Consider the following 14,433-nt stretch of genomic DNA (forward strand, 5'->3'; position numbering starts at 1 on the left):
GTTAGTAAAGACAAACTGAAGGGCTGATTTGCCAGAACAAATCTGATCTGATGATGGCATAATTGAACAATGTCGTGTTGTAGCTTTAAGGGGCTGGGATATGACTGAGAAGTGGAGAATACATTCTACCTCATTTACAAAGGCAATACCGGGACCTGCAGAAGTGCTCACCGACTTCTTACAAAGACTGGGTTCAGTTGTAAATAGAGCCATACCAGACCCTGAAAGCCATACAGCCATTGATACAAATATTGAATGTAAATACTGAATGTAAGAGAGCAGCCAGACCATTGAGGGTACAAGGAGCCCTGGTAGATGAATGGATAAGAGAAAGACAACTGGTATTGATTTTCAGAAGCATCATACTAATATTGTAGGACAAGCCATAGCTATAAGTCTTAGAAATCTAAATGTCCAATGCTTTAAATGTGGTGAATTTGGCCACAAAGTGTCCAGTGGATTACCTATGTAGGACCAGAAGAGCAGACAGGGAAGTGGAAACCTTATGTAGCTAACATACCCATAAATTTATATGGAAGGGATTTTTTTTTTACAGCAAGGAGGTACTAAACTAAATGTTTGCATAATTCCAGGAACAGCAAATGAGGAAATTAGGGGCGGTGTGGGAGATGCTCCTGGGGAAGGTATTGATGCAGGTTGCTAGCATTCTGTCTGAGCTCCACCCACCACAGTTACCTGGCAACAGCCAGGTATGCCTGACACTGTAAAGGGGGCTGCTTGCCCCCTCCTCTCTCTCTTGCTCCTCTCTTGCTCTTATCCTCTTCTCCCTTTCTCCCCATTCCCTTGCCCCCTTCTCTCCACAGGTTCATGGCCAGCCTCTACTCATTCTATTTCTCTCTCTCTCTCTCTCTCTCTCTCTCTCTCTCTCTCTCTCTCTCTCTCTCTCCCCGCCTCTACTACCCTCTTAACTCCCCTCCCCATACCCTGAATAACCTCTGTTCTATACTATACCATCATGTGGCTGGTCCCTCATGGGGAAGGGATGTCTGAGCATGGGCCTGCTAAGGCACCCCCTTCCCCATACTTCACCACACCTCCATAGAACATAATCTCCCCTCTCTTTACCTTTTGATAAACACAAAGTTGGTGCCCAAACCCGGGATATATCCTCTCTTTTTCTTTTTATAAACACATCACAGGTGATCAAAAAAAAACAACAAAAAAAACAAACAAACAAACAAACAAAAAAAACAAACATGCTATGCCCATGATTCAAAAGCAGGACATCATAGGAACTAAATTTCCAAATTTATAAAAAGGGCCACTGCTAATATACCAACAACCTTGCCCATAAAATGACCTGTATGGAAGGTGACCCATAATAAAAGAAAAATTGCAGGCACTTGAGCAACTGGTATAAAAGCAGCTGGAGACTCAACATGCCAGCCCATGGAATTCCCTGTGTTTGTTGTAAAAAAAAAATCAGGTAAATGGATGATAGTAATGGATTTAAGAGCAATTCAACCAATGTGTCTGTTATAGCCTAGACTTCCTCTATTACTGAAATCAGGGCTAATAATAATAATTGATTGGGAAGATTGCTTTTACACAATACCCTTGCTTGAGCAGGATAGGAAAAGGTTTGCTTTCTCAGTACCTACCTTTGAATAACAGTCATCCACTAAAGAGATACCCCTAGAACGTACTTCCACAGGGAGTGATAAATAGTTCAACTTTATGTCAGTATCTTGTGCAACAACCATTAGAAATCATTCACAAGCAATTCCCTCAATCTATCATTTATCATTATGTGGATGACATTCTCTTGGCTGATTCTGACAAACATGTTTTAGAGAACATGTTGGAAGTAACACAAAGAATTCTGCCATGCTAGGGGTCATAGATTCCTCCAGAAAAAAATATATATAAAAGGAGATTCACTTAGTTGTTTAGGTTATAAAATCAACAACAATTTAAAAATGACCACAAAGTCATTCAATCCTGAAGAAACCGAAGGCTCACCCCAGCAAAACATCATTTGACATAACTAACTTTCCAAAGAAACTAGAAGTTTCCACTTCATGTTTCTTCCACAATTATCCCACATCCTTAATATCCATCCCCATATGTATTCTGTAGACTTCTGTGTGAATTAATTAGCATATTCATTATGATCTTTAGTGCACTATATCTTCTGCTGAGAATGGAGAGATACTTTCTCAGGAGAGACAAATCATTGAGAATCTGAGGGTCCAAAAGTTCTCAGTCTCAGTGGGATTTCCTTCCCCACAAATCTCTATCCTGAGTTACTAGATCCCATTCTGTATCAATTAATGTCCTTACTTTAACCAAGGCTGAAACTTTCACCGTAACCCAGCCAACCATATAATGAGGGCTTTGGTTTGATTTTGCACAACTTGAGCTCTGTGGCTGCTGGAAAGAAGATTCTCCTCCAGGGCATACTCAGAAATCTTGACTGTTTATGTGCATCTGGAGCAGTCAGTTCTATCAGAGACCTTCATTATCCTTCACTGGATTCTGAGATGCTAGACATGAGTTAATTTTATCATGAGCTCATTCTTTCCTTTGTCAATTTGTGTGGCTTAGGTTTTTCAAAGCCTAGGGTTTTATTTATTTAGGGTTTTATTTAGGGTTCTTAAATGCTTCAACTTCTCTTCTAGCCCACTGACCAAAGGTAGAGGGAAAGGTGGTTAATAGGACAGAAGAGTTATGGGCCTGTTTATTAGTAGTTCTTTGGGGTGATTCCAATCTTCGTTGCCAGGATATCAGCAGTCCAGTCCAGTAGCTCTCACAAACCATAATCAGCAGCAGTGGCTTGATCCAGCAGAAACTGCAAGGTCCTGCCGAGCCAGCATGAGTCAGCAGAATCAGCCAAATACCACTGCATGTCCAGCAATGCAAAAGCATCTCTCACTGTTTGTGGGGTTCTGTTTATGCTCTTTCCAAACATCATGTGCCCTCTCATGTGTCTGCTTCACCAAAAATCCTCTCACAAAACAGCTTCCAGAAAAACATCACGGGACACAACTGAGTTTCCAAAGAAACCAGAAATTTCCTCTTTAACTTTACCCAAAGATTCTAGGAGCAACAAACTACCATCATCATTGTCCATATTTTCCATAAATTGTCAGAAGTTTTTTTTTTTTGGAGCTGGGGACCGAACCCAGGGCTTTGCGCTTGCTAGGCAAGCGCTCTACCGCTGAGCTAAATCCCCAACCCAAAAGTTTTATGTACAGAGTCATAAATTGACTTTCTTGCCTCTCATAACAGTCGAATTAGGATAATAAAAAGCATTTGTCTCGATATGTTTGTAAAATAGCTCACATGGGCTTTCAATTCTCTCTGAGCTTCTAAGCAAGGATTTAGTAACTGTAAGTGTTGGCAAATCAGAAAGCCTATTCTAGATAATTTTTTAAATTTTTACTTACGTTTCTGTTACTCTAGAACTATGTCTGGTACCAAAATCTGTGTTAGTCAGGGTTCTCTAGAGGAACAAAACTATTAGAATATACATATGGTTTATTAAAATGGCTTACAGGCTGTGGTCCAGCTACTACAACAATGGCTGCTTTTGAATGGAAACACCGAGAACCCAGTAGTTGTTCAGTCCACGAAGCTGGATGTACCAGATAGTCTTCAGTATATTCTGGAATCCCAAAGAAATAGGCTGTAGGCTTGGATTTTTCTCTCTAAACCTACTTTATTTAGGGTTCTTAAACACTTCAACCTCCCTTCCAGCCCACCAACCAGGGATAGAGAGAGAGACACTTCTCAGAAGAGACTTTGACTTAGAATTTTTAAGCAGTGTTGAGACTGTGATAGACTATGAGGACCTTTGAAGTTGGACTTAGTGCATTTTGCATTATGATATAAGTACAGGCCTATGGGGGAGCAGGGAGTGGAATGTGGTGCTTTGAATAGGTATGGCCCCCATAGGCTCATAGAGCATCAAAGGACTACTGAGAGGTATTAGGAGCTGTGGCTTTGGAGTAGATGTGGCCTTATTGGAGGAAGTGTATCACTGATGTGGGCTTTGAGATTTCAAAAGCCCAAGGCAGGTCCAGTGGCCCTTTTTCTACTGCCTGTTGATTTTGGTGAGGATCTCAGTTACTTTCCAGCATCATGTCTGCCTGTGTGCCACCGTGCTCCCCACCATGACAATAACAGACTAAACCTCTGAAACTATAAGCAAGCAATGGCTTCTTTTCACAAAAGATGGCATGGCCATGGTGTCTCTTTACAGCAGTAGAACACTGACTAAGACAGCCATACACGTGACTTCAATAACTATAAAACGAAGTTAACTCATCAGTACTGACATACGCCAACATCATTCTGTACAGAACCCACACACTAGGCCGGTGTGGCGGTTGATGGGGATAGTACATCTTCTTGAGTGGCAGTGGCAGCCAGAGGGTGAAGTAGCTGGCAAATCACAGCTGTGGTCAGGAAGCATTGTTATGTTAACTTGAACTCTCTGTTAACATGGGATTTCATAGTACTGTGATAAAATTTGGCTTTGGGAGGACCTAAGGATGCAGGTCAGGTGGTAGAATGCTTGCATTGAAGGAGCTCCGTTTGTACGCCTCAGTGCTTCACAGACCTAGTATGGTGCTGCAGCCAGTAATCCTAGTATTTGAGAAGTAGAGATGGGAAGACCAGAGGTTTATGGTCATCCTTCGTTATATAGTAAATGTAGATCAGACTTAGCTACATAACGCTCCCCCCCTTTTTTTTTCTTAATGTGTTTTTAAATCATGGGAAGATTCTTAGAGTTCTTCATTACCTCCCATTTACCACCTCTGACCTTGTCATGGTTTGAATATGCTTGGCCCAAGGAGTGGCACTATTAGAAAGTGTGGCCTTGGAGTAGGTGTGTCACTGTGGGCGTGGGCTTTCAGACCCTCATCCTAGCTGCCAGGAAGTCCGTATTCTGCTAGCAGCCTTCAGATGAAGATGTAGAACTCTCAGCTCCTACTGCACCAGGCCTGCCTGGATGCTGCCATGCTCCTACCTTGATGATAGTGGACTGAACCTCTGAACCTGTAAGCCAGCCCCAATTAAATGCCCTTTATAAAACTTGTCATGGTCATGTTGTCTGCTCACAGTAGTAAAACTCTAACTAAGACAGACATACACAAAACTATTCTATAAAACAAACAAAACTACAACAAAAAAGGAAGATCCAGAGCTGGGTGGCAGTGACTCACACCTATAATCCCAGCACTTGCAGAAGGCAGAGGCAGGTGGATCTCTGAGTTCAAGGACAGCCATGGCTACATGTCTCAAACAACCAAAAAGAGGAGGAGGAGCAGAAGCAGGAGCAGGGGGAGCTGGTGGAGGAGCAGGAGGAAGAGGAGGAGGAGGAAGAGGAAGAAGATCCATGGCTGGAGATCCTGGCTAAGAGCACCTGCTGCTCTTACAGAGGACCTGGGTTCAGTTTCCAGCACCCACATAGTGGCTCATTTGTAACCGAAGTTACAAGGGATCAGGATTCCACTTCTAGCCTTCAAGGACACTAGGTGTGCATGCAGTACACGCATACATGCAGGCAAACCTGTCCTGCATGATGGAAACCGGAAGCAAAGAGGTGTCTCGCCCACCTCGTCCGGCAAGGAAGACGCAACACGGTTGGATTCTTCTCAATAGCCTTTACTGCAGGACACCTTCTTTGTTGATACAGGGAGGTGGCGGCAGCCAGCCCTAAGTGTTACAGCTCCAAGTGTTACAGCTTTAAGTGTTACAGCTTTAAGTGTTACCACGCCGAGCGGCAAAGCCGCTCGGCTTATATACACAACAGTATGCTAATCTTCCTTCAGGGATTGGTGGGGCACGAGTCACCCCACTGCCATCCCAGCTACTTGTCCTCCAGAGATTGGCGCTGCATGAACTCCCATTTAGCATAGTACCGCCCCAGCCAGACTGACGTCAGGTGCAAAACTCCACGCATGCTCAGTACTGTTGTTAGGAGGGCGCCAGATTCACCTCATTATCATACAGCTGCCGCACCGCTCCCTACATCTCCCCCTTTTTTGTTTAATAAAATGACTGGTCTAGATCTGGGTGTCACGTCAATCTTGTCATTGTTCCTGTCTTAGGTCGTTCCTTAGGTTGGTCCGAGCTCGAGGAAAGTTGCCCGTCCCTGGATACAATGACCCCACATGACTGTGACAAAAATGATCTACGGCCAACTCTTAATCTTTCAAAGAGGCCAGCCATTTATTGGGAGAAGCACCATTGTCAATGGCGGTCATAGCCTGGTAAACAACCGCTTTGTGTCTGGCATGTTCTCTTTTTAAATGGCCAATAAACCAGAGACATAATGCATAAACCTCTTAGGGAGGAAAGACAGCTCTGTCATATGATACAGTGTTTCAATTTGTTCTTGAACTAAATCTATCCTTTGATTGGCTAATAGAAGGCCAGATGACAAATGAGTATTAAATTCTTCTTGTATCTTTAGCGCCATTGCAGTTCTTTCTACAATCTGATTGACAGTCTCAGCTCTCTGTATTTGATTGGTCATAGCGATTGCAGCTGTGGTAGCTGCGGCAGCAGACAGCACGATGGCTGAAATTATGGCTGCCGTAATTCCAAAATCTCTTTTGGTTCTCAGCAAATTAAGAATAGGGAAACTATCTGGGTTTGCCTCTACTGGGATTGGCACAAAGGAGGGAATCTTGACCATCACTGCGGTGTTATTGTTGCCATCCCAGCATTCAGCTAAATAGCAGACTACATCAGAGCTATTACAATTTAAAACATCATTGTTGACATTAGTGCTTATCAGAAAGAAAAAAGGTGATCTAACACATACTGAAGTACTAGTGGCAGTATTATGTTCCAAGAGGTTATTATATTGAATATTGGTCAACCTGGTATCATTTTTTCTGGTAGCCGAAACATTATACAGCGTGAAGTTCTCACCCATCAACCTAGCAAAGGGGGTCAGGGATGTATATGCCCCTTGCTCATTGGACAGCACCCACTGAAACCAAGGCCAGAGATTATGCTTGGCAGTCTTATTCTCCTCCCAATCATACTGTACATGGCCAAGAGGAGGGGAAAATTCAAATCCCGGTAGGAATTGTTTTGTTCTATGGAATGGACTCTGACATGGGGTAAAATCAGGTGGAAACTCTTGATTCGGGGGGCAAGCGGGTAAGACTCTACGACGGGTAGAGCTATTCTGTGCATAGTTACCTTGCCCTGGGCGTGATGGAACACTACAATTATGCATCACAATTAGTGTTGTAATGTTCAGATCAGCAGAACTATCGACTGACATGTCCTCGCTGGGTGTAGAGACTCCCTGGGCAATTTGACTCAAAGCAGCCAGGATGATCCCGGTGTTCATTGTGCTGTCACTCACAGGATTCAACCAATTAGCTAACGTGGCTCTACACAACCAAATACAGGGCAGGGAAGAGTCTTTAATGGTAAAACATAAGGTATGCAACAGAGAAACGTTAGTGGCGGCATACCATTGGGGCATTTCTCCAGTTGGCACTATACAGGGAACATCACGCAAACAGGAGGTAGAGAAAATGGTTGGTAAAACAGTAGAATTGCTATGGACTGGCATGGGTACTGGCCAGGATCTGGCAATAGCCCACAGGGTGATCGAATTAACCTGTATTATCATTCCCAGTAGCAATAGCAGGGTTCGTAGTCTCATCTTCAGGAAGAGCAGAAGGCAATTTTCGAGTCAAGTGCTCAGGTACCCAAATTGGATTTTCTTGATTCTGCGGAAAAACACAAACAGCTCCCCTAGATCTCGAGATCACGGGATCTGGGCCACGCCATTTATCAGTTAAGACATCCTTCCACTTTACTTCCGCAGCAGAGCGGCCATGCACATCCAAAACTAAGAAATTTAGAGTAAAAAGAGCTAAAGAAAGTTGTTCTTTTGGTGTTCGGCTGCTGGCAATTCCCTCTTTTTGTTTTTTTATCAGCTCTTTTAAGGTACGATGTACTCTTTCCACAATTCCTTGACCTTGGGGATTGTATGGCAATCCTGTAGTATGTTTGACCTGCATTGTCTGGCAAAATGCCTGAAAGGACTTTGCAGTGTAGGCAGGCCCATTGTCCGTCTTGAGACTATCAGGCTTTCCCCAGGCTGCCCATGCCTCTAAGCAATGGCTAATGGCATTACGAGCCTTTTCACCAGTCATCAGAGTGGCATGTATAATACCAGAACATGTATCAACAGAAACATGAGCATATTTTAAATTTCCAAATTGAGATATGTGTGTGACATCCATCTGCCAAAGTTTTAGCAGGATCAGACCATGAGGCTTAATCCCTACATGAGGAGGGTGGTGAAATTGAACACAATTCTGGCAACTTAACACCACATCACAAGCTGCAGCTCTAGAGATTTTAAATTTTTGTCGAAGAGTAAAGGCAGGTACATGAAACTTTTGATGAAATTCTCTAGCGAGGTCAATCAGAGCAGCATGAAAAATAAACTCTCTATGAGTACTAGCATCCACCAGGGCGTTATTACTGGTCATGGGACCAGGCAAATTAGTATGAGCTCGAATATGTTGTATGAAAAATTTATTTTTTCTGGACCAAATCAAATTTTGTAATTCTAAAAGAATTTGACATACAGTACTAGTCGACCGAATTGGCCCTGCAATTTCAAGTGAGCGCACCGCATTAACCACATAAACAGAGTCAGAAATTAAATTAAAAGAATCATGAAATCTTTTGAAAACTTCCAATACTATTTTACATTTTGTAATTTGGGGGGTACCTGGACTATATTGAATTAATACTGGTTCTTGAGAGTCAACCATATAGGCACCTACACCTGTTTTGGAGCCATCTGTAAGAATATCTAACGCTCCAGACAAAGGCTCTGAGGCAGTGATCTTAGGAAAGATCACTGGATGTTCAGTAAAAATTGTAGCAGCAGATCCTTAGGATAATGATTGTCAAACTCTCCATCAAAACTACAGCGCAATATGGCCCAATCATCTATCAATGCACACAATGTTTCTACCTGAGTGGTTGTATATGGTATAATAATTTTCTTTGGTGAAATACAAAAATGCTGAATGCAAGATTTAATGCCTAATACAGCAAGCTGTGCAACAGCAGAAGGGTAATATTCAAGGGTTTTATTAGGAGAAATATGGGGATAAATCCACAGAAGTGGACCTTGTTGCCATAATACTCCTGTAGGCTGACGAAAAGTTCTCAGTATACACAAAAGCAGAGGAGTGATTTTTGTTCCTAAATATTCTCCCATTTGGCCCATTTGAACCTTTTCAGGTGCTATGAACAATTGATTGTTTTTAAGCACCTTAACCACTTTTGTATAGGCCGCTTCTAGGGCGGCTAGTATAAACATTTAGCCAGCCCCCTGGGGAGCTTGCCCAGCCAACTTAGGCTTCTAGCTACAGATGCCGGCTCCGAAAGCCAATTGAAACTTTTTATTTATTTGTTCCTTTCTTGAAAGGAGTTAAAGCTACATCAATGGGTGAATCAACCAGCATTTAAAGTTTTAACCATTTTTTTTTCTTTTAAACATGAAACACAAAACATTCAAGCAACAAGAAGCAAAACCCAGACATAAATTGACATACATCCACAGCTTGGTGCACCAAGGACAAACAATAGACACAGAGGAAAAGGACTAGATGGTGTTCCACCAAAGGGACCCAGACATCCTACCTAAAGAACCAGAAATAAGCACTTCTCCAATAGGAGCCAGCAAGGAGGCAAGACGTCTCTCACCTCCTTCGGTTCCCAGGAGAGCTCCAAAAAGTTTAGGCTCATTTCCTTCTTCCGCCAAAGCATCTGTGGAGAGTTCGGGAGGACTGTTTTTCTCAACCCCATTCTCTCTCTTGTCTAGGGTGTAAACTCTCTCTAGTCAGGGTCCAAAGACTAAAAGCATCTATGAGAATCAACTTTGTTTCTCTAGATTTTAACATAACTCTAAAAGAACACATACACAAAAACATTTTACCATATTACCTTGTCCCCTTTTGACCACTACCACTACCCCAAGTCTTTATCTTTGCACATGCTTTAAATTTCTGTGATACTTCTGAATTCTGCTTACTGGGGCCTTTAAAATCTGTATCCACCACCTGAGTTCCCATTCTAGGGGTCAATATGAGTCTGGTGGTGGAACTGAGGTGGAGTCCTGCGCTTCCTTTTGTTGCTCTGTGGGAGGCCCGGGACCCGATGGTTCTACCTTTACTTTCACTTTCTCTAAGTGGTCAGTGATGCTTTCTAGATTGTCTGACATTTCTAAGGTCAAGGCTTTTAAAGAATATATCTTATTTGTTTCCTGGTCCTGATTATCCTCTTTTTTCATCTCTGCCTTCTCTCTGTTCCTTTTATCTCCTTTTCTTTTCTTTTTTTCTTTCAAGACCTTTACTCCCTCTGACATACTATCTTGTTGCTCTGCAAGGACCCTCTGACCTGTCCTAACAGCTTTCTCACATCGTTTATCCTCTAAGCAGGCACGGACCATTTGTCAAAGAGGTTTTGGTCCGGGCTTAAGCTTGTTGTCTGTGGCTTCTCTATTCCACACAAAGAAAAAAAGAAACAAAATTATAAATCCTGCCCACAAAGGATCAACTTGAAACAACATTGCTGCAGACTGCAGACCTTTTAGCCTCTAACCCAAGGCTTCCATCGTCTCTGCTCACCTCCAGAGAACTTTATCTTCCCTTACCGGGAACTTTTCCGACGTCGCTGGTCCTGAATCTGAAGAGTTCTGAGATCCACGAGGATGTCCTCGTCTCCGTACGGGCCACCACTTTGTCACGCCCACCTGGTCAGGCAAGGAAGACGCAACACGGTTGGATTCTTCTCAACAGCCTTTACTGCAGGACACCTTCTTTGTTGATACAGGGAGGCGGCGGCAGCCAGCCCTAAGTGTTACAGCTCCAAGTGTTACAGCTCCAAGTGCTACAGCTTTAAGTGCTACAGCTTTAAGTGTTACCGCGCCCAGCGGCAAAGCCGCTAGGCTTATATACACAACAGTATGCTAATCTTCCTTCAGGGATTGGTGGGGCACGAGTCACCCCACTGCCATCCCAGCTACTTGTCCTCCAGAGATTGGCGAGGCATGAACTCCCATTTAGCATAGTACCGCCCCAGCCAGACTGAGGTCAGGTGCAAAACTCCACGCATGCTCAGTACTGTTGTTAGGAGGGCACCAGATTCACCTCATTATCATACAGCTGCCGCACCGCTCCCTACAAAGAGGCTGGAAGGTAAAACCTGCCCTGCTTCTAGGGGCTGTAAAGATCAACAAATGGCACAGGTACAACAGGTTAATGTGCAGCCAAACGCACCTCGGAGAATCAGCTCGGGCCTCACGTGCACCTTCAACCTTCCCAAGCCTTTGTGCAGCACATGCCTGCTAACAACGGTGAACAGGCTTACAATGAATTGACCTGGAGACGGATACAAACGTCAGATTTAAAGCATTTTGTAGACCAATAGTAATGAACAGTTTACATTCTTCCTTTGTCAAAGAAATGCTAAATAACTGGGCTATGCACCATGGGGTTATCCCACAGGATTGGAAGGGATTGGTGTCAGCTGTTCTAGAAGCTGGGCAGCAGTTTCAATGGTTGTCATGGTGGAGGCACGAAGCCACAAAACTAGCACAACGTAATTTAGCAAGGGGGATAAATGTTACTAAAGACCAGCTGCTTGGTGAAGGCCTCACGCTGACTTATAGGAACGAATCAGATCTGACAATGGTGTAATTGAACCATGTTGTACTGCAGGTTTAAGAGCTTGGGATTTGAGGGGCTGGAGGGATGGCTCAGAGGTTAAGAACACTGACTGCACTTCCCGAGGTCCTGAGTTCAAATCCCAACAACCACATGGTGGCTCACAACCATCTGTAATGAGATCTAATGCCCTTTTCTAGTATGTCTGAAGACAGTGAAAGTGTACTTATATAGAATAAATAAATAAATCTTTAAAAAAAAAAAGAGCTTGGGATTTGGTTGAAGAACGGGGGGGGGGGGGAGGAAATCACCCCCCCCCCTTTACTGGGATAATACAGGACTTTGGAGAAGCCTTCACAGAGTTCTTACAGAGGCTGAGTTCAGCTGCGAATAGAACTATAACAGGCCCTGAAACCAGTCAGTCATTGATAGAAACATTGGTATTTGAAAACGCAAATACTGAATGTAAGAGAGCAATCAATCAGACCATCGAAAGCATGTGGAGCCCCTATAGATGAATGGGTAAGGGAAACAACTGATATTGGTTCTCAGGGGTATAATGCCAGTATCAGTTGTGTCTAGAAATATCAGGAATCAAACGCTCGATGTTTTAAATGTGGCGAATTTGGTCATTTCCAAAGAAATTGTAAGGCAAAGGACCCATAGCACAAAATAACAGGTGCAAAGACTCTAGAGAATATGGTAATCATAGGCGAGAACAAGAAGGTTCTGGTTGTTATGAGCAGCAAAGGCTTCCAGGGTATTGTAGCTCTGTGGAAAGGGCAAACATTGACCAATGGACTGCCAATCTAAGAGAGACATAAGAGGTAACCTCTTGCCATCAGGAAATGAACAGAGGGGCCTGTCAGCTCGAGTCCCTGCAGTAAACAATATACCCATTTTCCTTTGGTCTGTCAGGAGGCAAGAAAACCAAAAGTAGGATTTCTGATCTTGTGCTTGCTACAGAAGGAAGTGCAGCTTTGGCTCTGGCCACAGATGCCCCTCTTACATTATCCCCAAAAGTGGAAAGTAATAAGTTAACCACTGGTGTGTATGGTCCCTTTCCTTCAGGGACAGTGGGAATAATCCTGGGAAGAAGTGGGTCAACTTCTCAAGGATTTATTGTGCATCCAGGTGTTGTAGATGGGGATAGCAAGGAAGAAATCAAAATTACAGCATATGTGAAAACGGAAATGCAGATTGATGCAGGGGATAGAATCGCTCAGCTGCTGTTTCCTGACATCAAGGGCAAGGCTGCTCCAGTAGGAAGGACAGGAGCTTTAAGGAGCACTGGAAAACATGTGTTCTGGCAAACAATGGTTAATGGTCAGAGACCCAGATTAATGGTACAACTGATGTCAGTATTCTTCCCCAAAAGTCTTAGAATCCAGATTGGCCACTTCAAAAGGTTTACACACAGTTTATAGGAATTGGCAAATTATCACAAAAAAGACAAAGTACCCAATGTTTTACCTATGTGGAACCAGAAGGGCCATCAGGGAAGTTGAGACCTTATACGGCTGACCTACCCATAAACTTATGGGGAAGAGAGCTTTCACAACAATGGGATACTCAGATTAATATTCCTGAAATTCCGGGGACAGCAAATGAGGAAAGTAGGGTAACATGGCAGATGCTCCCGGGGAAGGTATTGATATCAGCGACAGAGAACAGTCACAAACTGTACCCATGGTCAAAACACAGGATGTCACAGGGATGGAGCCTCCCAATTTATAAAAGGGGCTGCTGCTGACCTACCAACAGCCTTGCCCCTGAAATGGCTATCTAAGTGACCTCTGTGGCAAGAGCAGTGGCCCATAACAACAGAACAATTGCAGGCACTTGAACAACTGGTATAAAAGCAGCTGAAGGCTCAACTTATAGAAGAGTCCACCAGCCCATGGAATTCCTGTGTTTGTTGTGAAGAAGAAGAAGAAGAAGAAGAAGAAGAAGAAGAAGAAGAAGAAGAAGAAGAAGAAGAAGAAGAAGAAGAAGAAGAAGAAGAAGAAGAAGAAAAGAAATCAGGTAAATGGATGATAATATGGATTTAAGAGCAGTTAGCAAGGTAATTCAACCAACACGTCCTTTACAGCCAGGATTCCTTTTCTATCTTTGGTACCAAAATCCCGGCCAATAACAATTGACATGAAAGATTGGTTTTGTTCTCAATACTTGCACGAGAAAGACAGGGAAAGGTTTGCTTTCCCCGTACCTTCTTTGAATAGTAGTCATCCTCTGAAGAGATACCACTGGAAGGTTCTTCCACAGGGAGTGTTAAGTACCCCAACTTTATGTCAGTATCCTGTGCAACAACCATTAGAAATTGTCCATAAGCATTTTCCTCCATCTATCATTTATCGTTATGTGGATGACTCTCGGTTGGCTGATTCTGACGAAGATGTTCTAGAGACTATGCCTAAAATAACACAGAGAATCCTTTACCAGGTGTCCTTTCACGTGCTTGACTTAACAGAACATCCTCTCTCTCCCGTTGTCTGCTTCAGTGAAACATTCCTTCAGGAGTCTGCCTTAGCCTCTCGCCTGTATCCAAGGCAGGAAAACACTCCTTCAGGTGTTTGTTCCAGCAAAACACCATCCAACACAACTGCCTCTCCGAAGAACCCTTACGTTTCCACTTCACAAACCACTCATACACACAGAATAAAAATAAGTAAAACTTAGAAAAGGACACCTGACAAATTAAAGATGGGAAATTGAGGTGGTGGGAAAAGTGACTTTGGTG

At 43.3% G+C, this 14,433-nt stretch overlaps 1 long non-coding RNA gene across 4 annotated transcripts; it reads right to left on the reverse strand.

Annotated features, from left to right (window-relative positions):
• Positions 1–5,618: 5,618 nt before the first annotated feature.
• LOC148007316 (uncharacterized) lies at positions 5,619–10,951 on the reverse strand. Of its 4 annotated transcripts, none has more exons than XR_015650535.1 (3): positions 10,679–10,951; positions 9,730–9,792; positions 5,619–7,727 (listed from the first exon to the last, which is right to left on the reverse strand). It is a non-coding gene; the product is annotated as an uncharacterized LOC148007316 (long non-coding RNA). The 4 variants fall into 4 exon arrangements; XR_015650536.1 differs by having other exon boundaries at positions 10,653–10,951; XR_015650533.1 differs by lacking the exon at positions 9,730–9,792.
• Between the last annotated feature and the right edge of the window lie 3,482 nt (positions 10,952–14,433).

The sequence above is a fragment of the Rattus norvegicus genome, chromosome 1, assembly GCF_021556685.1.
Source record: "Rattus norvegicus strain SHRSP/BbbUtx chromosome 1, alternate assembly SHRSP_T2T, whole genome shotgun sequence".
NCBI classification, from domain to species: Eukaryota; Metazoa; Chordata; class Mammalia; order Rodentia; family Muridae; genus Rattus; species Rattus norvegicus.